This window comes from Miniopterus natalensis, chromosome 16 (genome assembly GCF_054644295.1).
Source record: "Miniopterus natalensis isolate mMinNat1 chromosome 16, mMinNat1.hap1, whole genome shotgun sequence".
Lineage (NCBI taxonomy): Eukaryota > Metazoa > Chordata > Mammalia > Chiroptera > Miniopteridae > Miniopterus > Miniopterus natalensis.
In genome coordinates, this window is record NC_142096.1 from 43,726,874 (window position 1) to 43,740,597 (window position 13,724).

Here is a 13,724-nt window from a genome sequence, read left to right on the forward strand (position 1 = left end):
TGCAGGCGGTGCTGCCTGGGTGCAAAATCCAGGTGTGTGCCAGCCCCTTGCTGTGGAAGGAGGTGTGAGGCTGACCAGTCCTGGGTCTCTGTCGTGTGTCCAGGGTTGAGCAGGCTGTTGGTGGCTGGCCCTGCCCCAACCTTTTCCACTGGTCTTTGTTCCTATGACTCTTCTCCCTGTGACTCCAGCTCCCTTGGCCTCCAACTCAGCTCTTCCAAGATGCCCCCAACTCTCGGACCTGGCCATTGTCTTACTCCCCAGGCCCATGGGCTGTCCCTAGTTGGGGTCCCTCAGAGCCACAACCTTCCCTGGAACTCTGGGCTTGAGCCACCCACACAGCAGGGAGGAGTGTCAGGAGGCTAGCAAGGTGAGCCCCATGCCCAATCCTGCCTTCTGCTCTCCCTGCCACTGCCGCCTCCTGAAGCTGGTGCCCTGATCAGAGCTGGCCACTGGGCACCCAGACCTCCCCACCCCCACCCCCACCCCAGGAGCTGTGCACAGCTCTGCAGGCCACCCACTTCCCCCAGGGCATCTGAGGATCAGGGGTCACTCAGAAGGCATGGTCTCAGGGCACCCGAGAGCAGTGTTACTGTGCTGAGCCCAACCTGGTCCAGGAGGTTGCTGTGTGGGCTTTGGCCCCCAGCCATAGGTCCCTTCTTGGTCCCACAAGGCTTGGCCTGGCTCAGCCTATGGGGTAGTGCAAACAGCTTCTCCACAAAGTGGCCCTCATTGAGCATCACCATCTTCTCCAGGACACACAACCTAGAGTGGCAGTGTGGCAGAAGTTGGCAGGATGCAGGGCTGAGTGGAAGAGGGGTGGGCACAGAGCAGAGCATCTCTGTCAAGGGCCTGGACGCTACAGCCCAGCAGCCCAGTGGCTTCTGCAGCAGGCCCAAATGTTGGGTGCCCTTGCAAGGGGTTATTCTTCTCAGAGCAGTGCTCCACGTCAAAGACCCCTGTGCTCCCCACAGCTCCCACAAGAACCCTGCCATCAGAGAAGCCTCACAACTTGCCTGCCTCTGAGAGGCCTACTTCCTCCATCAGCAAGGGGGACATAACACAGGTTGACCCACTCAGCACAGGGGGACCACAGCCTCTGTCCAGCTGGCACCACTGTGCTGGGCCCTCAGAGTTGGGGCGAGAAAGGCCAGCAGAGCCAACAGCGTTACTCTCTGTTATGGGTTGACCTGTGTCCCCCTATATTCACATGTTGAAATCCTAACTCCCAATCCCCTTGAAATGTGCCATTATTTGGAAATAAGGTCATTTGAGATAAAATCAGTTAAGGTGAAGTCCTACTAAAGTATGAGAGTATGTGGTCCTAAGTGTCCTTATAAAAAGGGGAGATTAGGCCCTGGCCAAGGTGGCTCAGTGGTTAGAGCATCAGCCTCAGCACCAGAGGATGGTGGGTTTGATTTCAGCCAAGGGCACATACCTGGATTGCAGCTTCTATCCCTGGTCCTGGTCAGGGTGCATGTGGGAGGCAACCAATTGATGTTTTTCTCTCTCTCTCCCTCTCCACCCCCATCCCTTCCACTCTCTCTAAAAATCAATGAAAAAAAATAGCCTCGGGTGAGCACTAACAGAAAAGGTGGGGGAGGATTAGGACACAGGCACACTGTCTATCAGCAGAGGACAGAGGCCTGGGGCCGACTCTCCCTCACAGCCCTCCTAAGGAACCAGCCCTGCGTGCCTCCAGAGTCAATGGTTTCTGTTGTTTGAGCTGTCCAGCTCATGTTGCTCGAAAAGCCCGTGTGAACTCAGTCCCAAATCTGAGAGCTAAACCTGGTGGGCAGAGTGAGGAAAGGGATGTGGGACTTCAGGGCAGGAGGAAAACCTGGAAGCTGCCTCAAGAGAGCCCCGGTTTCCCCCTGTTACAGCAGGGAGAAGGGAAGGGGGAGGGACGGGGAGAGGAGCAGAACCAGGGTGGAACCCATTCTAGGGATTCCAGACTGGGCCACAAGTTTGCATCAACCCAGGAGAGATGCCCAATCTTTACTTCAGAATTAAATTTTTTTTTAATAGTTTGCTCCAAATATATATTTCTTTTCCAGTTCATCAATGGAAGTCATAAGTAGCATAACTGTGACCTTAGTCAGGGACTCTACTCAACAGAAAAGGTAGAAGGTGAGCCCAAGTACTTTGGCCCTCTCTGTCCCACCCTAAGACAGTTCAGAGGCTGGGCAGTGCTGTCCCCACAGATACTATCCTTGGCTGGCCAGACCTACCTCTGACCCTGACCCTGCTGGGAGAGCAGGCCAGTCTTGTTGTGGGGACCTGAGGTTGTTCAAGGGATGGGAGGCAAGTCTGGAAAGTGCCACAGAAGTCCTCTGGTCCATCCTGTCTGCCCAGCTCTCCTCCCTAGAGGGCAGGTCTCCCCTGTAGGCCCCTCCCACTGGCAGACAAGGGCCAGCCCCAGAGCCCTCAAGTTGCCCAGCTTCCCTATGGTCACCCCTCTTCTCCCACAGAACTCTTCCCAAGCCCCCCAGTCTTCCAGAGCACCTGTAGGGCTTGGGCTCAGCTGCTCTCAGGCTGCAGTCCCTTCTCACCAGCCCCTAGACCCCACCAGATCAGCACTGCCGGCCCCCATGTGGCCCTCAGCCCCATGTCCCCCTCCTTCAGTGACCCTCCAGAGGCTCTATTTCTGCCCAGAACACAACTGGGGGAGAAAGGACTACCTTGGAGCTCAGTCTTGGGCACAGTATCCTGCCCCCAACCCACCTGGCCCAGCTTCCTGTGAACCTGGAGACCCTGAGCCCACCGTCTGGGCCTGGCCGTGAATCCTGTCTACTGCGAGCCCTCTGGTCCCTGGGGTACCAGTGGTTGGTACAGTTACTGGACAGATGCTATATGTGCCACCACCTGACTGGGGGCCTTTGCCCACTCAACCAGCTGCTCTAGCCTCTCTGCCAGCTGGACCAGCTGGGCCCTCAGCTGGAGGAGGAGAGCAGCGTTGTCCCAGGCAATCCTGCCTGGGGTCGGAAAGCCCTCTGCACCTCTCCCAGCCATCCCTGCCCACAGCCTGAGGAAATGGGGCAGGTGGAGACCCCTCCTTCAGCTGCCAGCCCCTAGCCCTCCTGGCCCACCCTGGGGCAGCCAACGTGGTGCAAACATCTGCTCTTGGTTCTTGAGCTCTTGATATCCCTAGGCTGCCACAGCCAGTTCCAGCTGAGCCCTTGGGCTTGCTGGAGGTGAGGGCTCAGTGGAACCAGGCCCAGGTCACACAGCAGTTTCCGCTGAGTGCAGACAGCATCCCCGTTCAGCTGTGCCCACTCCTGGTGCTGCTGCAGCTGCTCCCGCACCAGCCTCGCTTTGTCCTCTGTAACCAAGCCAGAGGGAAGGGCTGGGGTCAGAGACCGGGGCACTGGGAGAGTTCTTGGACTCTAGCACCTGGACCATGCTCTGAGGCAGGGGAGGAGGGACTGGATCCCCAAATATGAGCACTGAGAACACCTTGGCTGGCCTCCCTGGCCTGTCCCACTCACCACTTACCTGTGAGCAGCTCCAGCAGCATCCAGACAGCCTCTAGGGCCCTCTCCATGCCCTCAGCCTGGGGTCCACAGACCCCTCGGAGACACCCTGTGAACACACCCCCACTGAGTCTGGTGCTAGCTCCCTTTGCCCCACCCCGGACCCTGGGCTGCAACTGCAGGTGCCTTATGGCCCCCTCTCAGCCCTCAGGCCCCAGCTGGCCCTGCCCCAGCTGAGTCAGGAGCCGCTTGCCCGGGGTCAGCAATGCCAGGAAAGCACCATGGGCCTTCTTGAAGCTCTGAGCTACTGGCACAAGCTGCTCCAGGAGCCCCCACCTGGGGACCAAGACAAGGTGGTCAATGGTACCCTCCCTGAGCCAGCACTCTCTGCCCAGGTCCCCCAGGGCCTCACCTGGCCTCTGCCCACTGCACCGGTGGGCCGGCAGCTCCACAGGGCTCTGAACCTCCTGCAGCCCGAGCTTCACCTACAGCGCCCGCTCCCACAGCAGGCACCAGAGCAGCTGCAGCACAGGACAGGAGACACAGGGAAAGGGCATGGGACATGGGACAGGGCTGGGTAAGGGTGACACCTCTGCCCAGCCCTTTCATCACTGCTCCTCTGGTAGTGTCTGGGGCCCAGAGCCTGCAGTCCACCAGGAGCTGCTTTGGCCTGTGGCTCAGTGAGGACTTGGGGTCCCAAAGTGTCCCCACCTGGCCCTGTCCTCTCCACCATGTACCTCCTGCTCCAGCAACTGGGCAGCAGCCACCGTGACATCAGGGGCCAAGGGTGCCTGCAAGGCCTGCAGCTACTCTCTGACATCCAGCCAGCTGTTAAGGGTATCCAGGGGCCCTGGGGACACCTGCAGAGGGGTTCACTGAAGTCCCCCTGGGCTGAGCCTGACCTGCATCCCACCTCGGAGCTGCCCTGCCTCACCAGCACTGGCCGGCCAGGCCCCTCCTGCACAGCTTTTGTCACCACTGTCACCTCTGTCACCTCAGTCACTTCAACGCCTGGGGCCCCACCCGTCCCAGGAGACCCCTGATGGGAGTGGGCCTTGAGGAGTTGTTGGTGAGGAGGGGCCCCCTTGGGCCCTCGGGCTGACCCTGGTGCAGCACCTTCCCAGGCAGCCCAGCGCTGAGGCCTGGTTTCCCCTGTGCAGGACACCGTGCAACCTGCGATGACAGGGACACAGGGTGGTCTGCAGTGGCTGGGCCAGGGAACCCACAGCAGGGAGGAGCCAGGAGCCCCTGGAGCCAGGCCACCTCTGCCCCTGGCCTTCCCTCTTGGGACTGACAATGGTCTAGCTGCCAGTCCCAGCACTCTCTTCTTGGCCTTGTCTCCCAGCAGCCTCAGCCATGAGGGTGGGTCAAGGGCTGCAGGGTTGGAGCTCCTGACCCCTTCTCCTCAGTTCCCAGCACAGTGAAGGAGGGCACGGTGCTCTCACTCCCACCCAGGCCCCATCCAGCCCATCCACACTGCTTTGGGGCTCAGAGTGGTGGCTGCTGGCGATGGGTTCCAAGCCTGCCTTGATGCAGACCTGGGGTCGGAGGAATGGGAAGCAGTGCACACATTTGGGGGGGCCCTTGTGCCTGGAAGGCTGAGCTAGGGGTTGCAGAACCACCCCTGGGTTCACCCACCTCCTTCTCTGCAGCCACATAAACCCCTGCTCAGCCAGACCCTGAGACCCTGGGCTGCAGCCCACACCTCCACGTGGCGCTCACTGGCCTCTCCCTCCTCCACCCTTGGGGCCTAGACACCCCACCCAAGGCTTCCTGGCACCCCAGACTTGTCAGCATACTTTGTCCACACCCTTCCCCACCCTGCTTAGGATGAACCCCCTCCTCCAGCCAGAAGCCCCTCCTCCCAGGCCTGCTGGACTATGCGGTGAGGCCCTGCAGGTGGAGGGCTCCCAGGTCCCTGCAGAATCATGGTTTTCTAATGTGTTTTTGTGGCCAGGTGGGCACCCATGTGGACCCATTTATAAGTTCATTCATTCATCTGTTGATTCCTTCATAGTGGATGCTGTGTGCAGCAGACAAGCCACGCTGGGTCCCAGACCCTCCCAGGAGCCTACCCTGCTTAAGGAGGGGGTGCCCTGCCTTTGAGGGAGCCAGAGGCATGGACTGGCCCCTCCGTGCCTGACAGTAGAGTGTCCTGGGAGGCTCTGAGCCTCTCCCTCTCCCTTTGCCTCCCCCTCCCCCAGCCTGTGACCACTCAGGCCTGCTCCTGCCTAGGCTCGTATTTCTCCCCAGGTTTGTGATGCTGTTGCCTTGGGAATGTTTCATTGGAAAATGTTGGGTGCGGTGGGCGGGCAGGCCAGGGCAGGCAGGCAGGCAGACTCTGTGGGTGGATAGGTGGGCGGTGCCTCTCTTGGGAGGGGCTCACACTTTAGCAGGGCCCACCCTGCCCTTCCCACTGTGTTCTCAGCCCCCACCTCCTGGCCCAGGGAACACCTAGCGTGTGGGCCCTTATGGAGCCTCATTGGGCTAGAAGAGGTGCATTCCAACATAGGCCTTCCCCACCTAGCACACAGACTGCCTCGTGCCCACCTACCTGCCAGCTTGTCCTCACAGTGCCAGGCAGTTTCCTGGAGCAGCCACCCCATCTGGCCTCAGAGCCTCTGCCCTGGGGCTGCGTGCCCCTCCCCCACGCTCCCCATTCTTCCTCAGGCCTCCCACGGGGGAGGGGCATACATGTGCCCCGCCCCCCAGGCTCCTGACACTCGGTCCACGTGTTCAACTCCCCACCCAAGACAGGGCTGGACAAGACTGGCGAGGGCCTGTGACTGAGAAGCAGGAGGCCAGGGGGCCCTGGAAGGCCACAGGGCTGACTTGGAGCTGCCTCTGGCCTTTCCCATCAGGCACCTGGGACCAGGGTCCTAGGCTGAGCCAGGGTCCTCCTGGACAGGGACGGCAACACCCACCCAATAGGATCCTGAGATGGCCTTGCTTTCCTTGGCAGCTCAGGCTGGCCACGTGGCCCACTTTCCACCCTGGGGCTCTCATATCGCAGCAACTGACTGATGTGGCCCATGAGGGAGGAGAGGAGAAAGCAGAGGCCCTGACCCCAGCTGCCTCATACTCCTGCTCACTCACACAGCTGAAGCTGGTTTGCTGCAGCCCATGGCCCTGTGCACTGTAACTCCGAGGGCCTGTCCTCGGTCCTGGGCCTTTGCACAGGTCATGTCCCTGGCCAGGATCTTCCTTCACGGTGCCCTCCCCTTGCACATCAAGCTGGTGCCACCTGGGCATTTTTTCCCAAGGCCCCGCATGACCTAGTGCCCCCTCCCCCCATCCTCTCTCTCACCCCCATCTGGGCTAAGCACAGGCCCAGCTCTTCCCGCACCACTCTCACCCTTCAGGTGGCAAGTGCTGCAGGCACCACTAACATGCATGGCAGGGGCTGAGCCAGACAGAATGCAGTCAGAACCAGGTCTGCAGATGAAGTCCAAATCAGTCCCACTCACCCCCAACAGCAGTGACTCCCCAGCCCTCTTAGGGGTGAATCTAACCGGTGAACAAGCTGCGGCATGTCTAACCGTGGCAATGGGCCCAAGTGGGACCTGGGTGGCCATGGTCGGGCTGGCTTGAGCTGGTGTGGACGAGATGGCTTTGGCAGGGCAGCCCGATGTGGCCTAGAACCAGGAGCAGAGCCAAGGTTTGGGTGGGGCGATCCTGTGGGGGAGAAAGCTGAGATGGCCCAGGAGGGTCAGGAGGGAGCCGGGATAGAACCTGCTGTCACCAGGCCTGGGCTGAAGACATCAGAACCGAGGGCACAGCAGTTCTCATGCCTGAGCTTTTCACACATGTGGAGGCTCCAAGCCCTGGAAGAAGGGGCTGGGGACTCTGATTCAGGCAGAGAATTGTCGCTTTCTAGATTGGCAGGAGATGCACATGGAGGTAAGAAGAGGCTTTTCTTTACAAGATAGAGATTTACCAGGCAGAAGATACAGCAAGAGTAATAGTTTGTAAGTCACTGGTGTGTTTGTCTGTGCGACTGAGAAGCCCAGAGAGTCTGGGAGACCTGAAATCCCAGGGACCCGCGCCCCTGTCCCAGGTGGAGGAGACATGGCCAGGAGGCAGGTCCAGGCAGACTCTCGGCTACTCTCAATCACCAGAACCCAAGTCAAACTGGCTTTTTTTTAAAAAAGAGAGAGACATTGTTGGCTCAAAACACAGGGAAACTGTGAGGGAGGCCTGGCTGACGGGGGCTTGGACGCCGTCCCTGGGCTGGCTGCTGTGTGCGTTGGCTCCACTCTCAGACTCAACCTGCCTGCTCCGGCAGCTGCAGGGGAAACCAGGAGAAAAGGAAAACCAGGTGTTTGTCTCCCAGCAGACCTGGAAAGGTCTTCAGCAAGTGTCCTGGCAGTACCCAGGGCTGGAACAGCATCCAGAATCTCTGCCTGCTGCAGGCCTCATTGCCAGTGCAACACCTTTGAGATCTGTGGACACGGGTCTGCTTGTAACCTGTCACTCCAGGGCGACAAGCAGAGTTAGAACCTCTGACCGTCAACCCAGCCCTCACCGGCCCAGCTGAGGAACGACTTGAAACACAAGCAGGGCTGAGAGGCCCAGGCGTTGATCCCTTGGCCTGGCCAAGTCTATCACCATCTTCCCTGAGCAGAGCAAGGCCTTCGTGCCCTCCGTCTGGTTGGTCTCTCAGGCCACAGCTAGTAAAAACCCATTCTTTGAACCAATTTCTCATCAGTTGCGAGGACCTGCATTGATGACAGAGAACTTCATAAGAGATGGTTTAGGCGGAAACAGGATTGGTTAGCACTCACATGTGAGAAGCCCATGGGCAGGACACCTTCAGGAATGGGTTGATCCAGCAGGTCAGTCACATTACTTATTTTTTCTCGCTCTCTTGGGTTTATTTTCTGCTGTTTGGCCACAGTCTCAGGTTAGAGGTGGCAATGGGGCAGCCTAGAAACATCATCACAGAAGGAAAAAGGAACTCACTTGCCTCACTCCCATAAGTTCTAGAAAAATCACTCTAGCTCTCATTGGGGCACTTGCTGTTATGGGTGGAATTGTGCTCCCTACCCCAAAAGCTGTGTTGAAATCCTAGCCCTGTACACGTAAATTTGAACTTGTCTGGAAATGGAGTTTTTGCAGATGATATAATCAAGTCAAGATGAGGTCACTGGGTTGGGCTCTAAGCCACTGTGACTGATGTCCTTATAAGATAACTATGTGAACTCACCAAGTGCCAGCGGGGGGCCAAGGGGCACCACAGGTGCTGGACTAGGTGAGATGGACTTGACCTCGGGGTTCAGAGGGAGCACAGCCCTGCGACACCTTGATCTCAATTTCTGGCCCCAGAACTGAGAGAGGCTGACTCCCTGTGATGCCAGGCCACCCACTGTGGCCCCAGGAGATGATGCACCTGAACATTTGGGACAGATCAAAGTGGCCTCATTGAAGTCCCTGCATCCTTGGAGTGAGGATGGTTAGCACGTAGCCTGAAGGTGGGGAGGGTGGATTCGAGGAAATGTCTGGACAGCTGCTGAGGAAAAGGGGGCATGGATGCCAATGGGCTGAAGGGCAGATAGCTGACAGCTGGGCCTGGGCCGAGTGTGCTGAGAGTTGGAGGAGGTAAGCAGTGCCCTCAAGGGTTGGTCCCTGGGAAGGGGTGACCAAACCTCCACCAATACCAGGAGAGGGAGTTTGGGCTGGCTCCCGGCTCCCACCCCCAGCACGCCTGAGCCAGCTGCCTGAGCCCGAGTCTGGGGAGTGAGGGCTCCAATAGAAATAGCCTGCCTTACAAAACCAGCAGCTATACCTCTTGCACACCTGTGCCTGTGGTCTTAGTTATCTGACTGAAGTTACAGAATCTAAGAGACTTTGTGAGGCTGCAGAAAGCAGAGGGCAACACTGGGCAGACTTCTCCGCGTTCCTAATCCAAGTGGGTGAAAGCTGACAACGAACACAGCCGATGTAACGATGCCCCAGCCCCAGCATGGTCAGAGCCCCCGGGCTTCTCGTTGCCCTGGATTGAGACCAATGTCTTCCCTGTGCTTTTCTGGGCCTGCAGACCTCTCTTGCTATGCTCTCCGAACGCCGTTGCCACGGGCCTTCATTTCTGTGCCTCCCTCATTCACCACGGCTGGCCTGCATCCACCTCTGCACTGGAGGTGTCTGATCGCCCAGCCACAGCACCAGCTGGCCCCTGAGCACAAGGTGCCCACGAGAGGACTGGTGTGATGCTCTGTGGACCCCCAGACCACAGGCGTCCTGTGGGTCACATGAGGACAGAGGCAGGACAGTAAATTGTCCTGTGTCAGGACGTAATGTGCACCGTGATTCTTCCTGAGAAAATGCAAATTGCTTGTGGCCCTTTCTCAATGGGACAGAAAAGGGTGCATTCCTGGTTCAGAGAGAGAATCGCCTCCACGGGACGCTGCATTGGTCACCGCACACTGAGGGCCCCTTCATGGCAAAGGAGGCAACGTGACAGGCACTCGACACAGGACCCACACGTCCTGCTCCACACGCTGCCGCCTCTGAGGCACAGCTGAGGTGTAGCTTGGCCGTCCCCACTGCCCTTAGAGGCGAGAATGGATCTTGAGCTCAGAAATGCTGTGTACGTAGGGAGGCCACTGGGTCTGGGCGTGAGGGGTGGCCCCACACTGCCACTCCCAGTGGCCCCACTGGAGATCTGCTCTTTACACTACACTTGAGGCTCTGCATATGCAGAGGTCCTGGCTCCAGGGACAGCTCACTTCCACCAGGGGACACAGTCAGGGGCCCGCTGGCCTAAAGCTACAGGTGCCACCTGGTTGTTTTGGGGTCCATGTGCTGACCCACCAGCAGGCACGGAGAGGAGTTAGCATTGTGTCAGGAGGAGCTGACCCTGACCCTCAGGCGGACTGAGAGTCACAGCTGCTGGTGGGGGGCGAAGGGGGGGGACAAGGAGGGTGTTCCGAGCTCACGCAGCCAATGCAGCTGTCAGAGCATACTACCAGGCCTGGCCCCAGTGTGCAGCCTGCGGCTCAGACTCCTCAGGGGCTAGGTCACCCGCCAGGCAGGCCACCAGGCCTGGATGAGAAGGCAGGCTCTGGAACGAAGGAGGGTGCTCAGTGGAGGCTTTGGGACCAATTGCAGCAGTGGGGGAGGGGCCACATCCCACTAACCCTCCTCTGGTAAGTCTGTTATTTTTCTAGAAGTCACAGCAACCACGTTTGTGGAGTCAGTGGGTGGACCTAACATGGGGGACCTAACGTGAAGAATAGGTGGGTCTGAGTGGCGCAGGGTGGACTGTAGCAGCTGCTGTCAACATCCCTCCACAGCCCCAGTCCCCTCATTACCCTGCGCACGCGACTCCTGGTGACCACCTGTGCTAAGGGGGCCTGCCTGAGAGACCTCAGAGAAAGTCACCAGGCTCGGGCCTCCTAGGCTTGGCTACTGTATATACAGTAGGGTCCATCCTCTCCCCTAAAACGAGTCAACAGGGGGCCATTTGAGGCTGGCATGCAGCTCCTCAAAGTCGCCTGAGACCCAGGCTCTGTCTGTTTCTGACCATTCTTAGCCTCAGCTTCAACCCTCATGCTCAGAAGAATGCTGTCAGGGCTCTGGCTGACATCTGCACACTGGCTAGAAGCAGGGAATGGCCTGGCGCAAAAGGAGACCTCTCTCCTGCTATGTCTCTTCCAAGGTGTGAACTGAAGTAACCCCATGAGGGACAACTCTGCAGTATTGACTGAAGTCCTGAGTCCTTCCCGCTGTGATCCTGCGGATTCTGGGGATTTCCCTGCACACACCTGCACTCTTAACCCGAGACCATATACAGGTTATTCAGGGCTGCCCAGAGGGCAGCGGCAGGAGATTGGACATGTTTCAGATGCCAGCCCTTGCTGACCGCAGTTTACCCTCACCACCAAGTGCAGGCAGCTGTGGAAGAGGGGGGACGCCGCCCTCCAGGACGCTGAGCAGGGAGCTCTGGGCTGTGGGAGCCACAGGGAGGGGGCAGAGCAGTCTGACAGCACACTCCCGGGGCTGCTGGAACATGTGACCCAAGCATCAGAGCCTCTCCTCTCACAGTCCTGCAGCAGAGGTCCAAAGTCAGTGTGGTGGCAGGGCTCCCTCGGAGGTTCTCGGCAGGATGCCCCTGCTTCTTCAGCTTCTGGTGGCTCCAGACACTCCTTGACTTGTGACTGCATCACTGTCTCGGCCCCTTCATGTGACTTCCCTTCTCACCATTGGATTTAGGGCCCACTGGGATAACCCAGGATGGTCTCACCTCCAGACCCTTATCTACTTACACCCGCCAAGACCCTTTTCCCAAATAAGGCCACACTCACAGGTAATGGGGTGAGGGTGGGGACACATCACTTGGGGACCACAATGTAGCTGCTATAAGGAGGAAATACATGTTTGTGACAATGGGTTGAATTGTGTCCCCAAAAGAGATGTGTTGAAGTCCTAACCCCCAAGACCTCAGGATGTGATCTTATTTACAAATAGGGCTTTTGCGGATATAATTACTTAAGGTGAAATAACCTGGAGCAGGGTGGGCCCTCATCTGGTAGGACTGGTGTCCTTATAAGAAGACGGAGACCAGGGAGGCAGGGGTTGGAGCGATGTGTTTACAAGCCAGTTGTCTGCACGTGGGATAGTGTCCCTCACGGCCTCCAGAATGAACCAGCCCAGTTGGCCCCTTATCTTGAACTTGTGGTCTCCAGACTGTGAAAGCATGAGTTTCTGATGTTATAAGCTCCCAATCTGTGGCATTTTGACAGCCCTGAGACACGACTGCACCACCCGATCCTGTTGGCCTTCCACCCCAGTGACCACAGCACCCAGTCCCAGGAATCAGTGTTAGTTCAAACCAGTGCACAACCCCTGCCCGAGGTGTGGGCATCTGCCTGTCCCAGACCTCTGAGAGGGTGAGCAGAGGACTTAGAAGACCTCCTTGGGGAGATCTAGGACCCCTGAACTCGATGGGCCAGGCTCTGAGTGACTGGATTTGGAGGCAGTCTTTAGTTCTTGTGCAAATCAAGGTAGAGAGACCCCAGGACTGCCCATCTATTTTGGTTCTGGGGCTTATGGCTGCTGAGCCAACCATAGGGACCCTGGTGGGCCCTGTGGCCTCTGACACCTCTGTTTCCGACAGGTAGGGTCCCATCATATACACAGCAAAGACGATGAGGCAGGCGGCCGTGAAGCATGGCGGGGCCCCAGTGGTGAACCCACCCCAGGTCCCGACTGATCTTTGCACCTCTCCATCCACAAGACCCCGCTGAGCGCTCTGGACCCTTCCAGCTGCCCAAATTTCCTGTGCACCCTCACATTCGGGGTGCTCACACCTGTTAGCCAAGGGGCTGCTGACCATTCCTCACAATCAGCCCTGGGAAACTCCCAGAGCAAGAAGGCAAGTGTGGACTCCAGGAACCACCTATGAGACCTGGAGGCTGTGGGGGCAGCCGCAGCTTGAGCAGGAGGGCCCACGAGAGGATCACGGGCTCCTCCAGGCTCTGTTCTCCCACTCCCTGGCCTGGCCCCTCTGCCTCTGTGACAGCAGCTGCCACCAAGGGCAGGGGTGGCTTTGACTCAAGTCCTAACCCCACCCATACTGAGATGTGACAGCATGTGAGGGCTGGCCAACAGCCCCTCACCTTCCTTCCGCCATCCCTTTCCCTCCAACCTGGGAGGGGCCGCCTCCCCAAATGTGCTTCTTCCACAAATAAGAGTTCACCCACACAGGAGTGGTGGGTGGTGGTCCCCTTCCTGGGGCAGGCCCCATCCGTGCCCAGGCAGGCGTGCTCAGGCCTGGCCTGCATGCTTCCCACCACACCTCCCGGAGACCCGCCCGCAGGCAAGACGACCACCACCTGAGAAGTCGAACCGCAGTCCCATTGAACCTAAAGCAGAATCACCAAGACAGATGTGCCAATAAATTAAATATACTTGGGAAAGTCAGGGGGGTTACCAGTAATAAAGTGAGAAGGAGAATTCATTTTAGGAAAAGAACCGAAAGCAAGCGCTCTGCATCCGGGATGGGGAGGCCCAGGCCGCGGCGGCCACAGCAGGGGAGGCAGGGCCTGACCTGCTGCTTGAGCTGGAGAGCGCCAGGCCCGCGAACAGACCGACCAGGGCCTTTGGAGAAACACTGGGACTTGATTCCCCAGAATCAGGGGAAAGGAGAGACCTTGAATGAAGGGTCGGGAGGGTTCTAGGAGAGACATAAGGAAGCCCAGCCCTGACACAAAGTGGTGACACTGAACAGGCTCAAGGACAAGGGGACACAGTGGC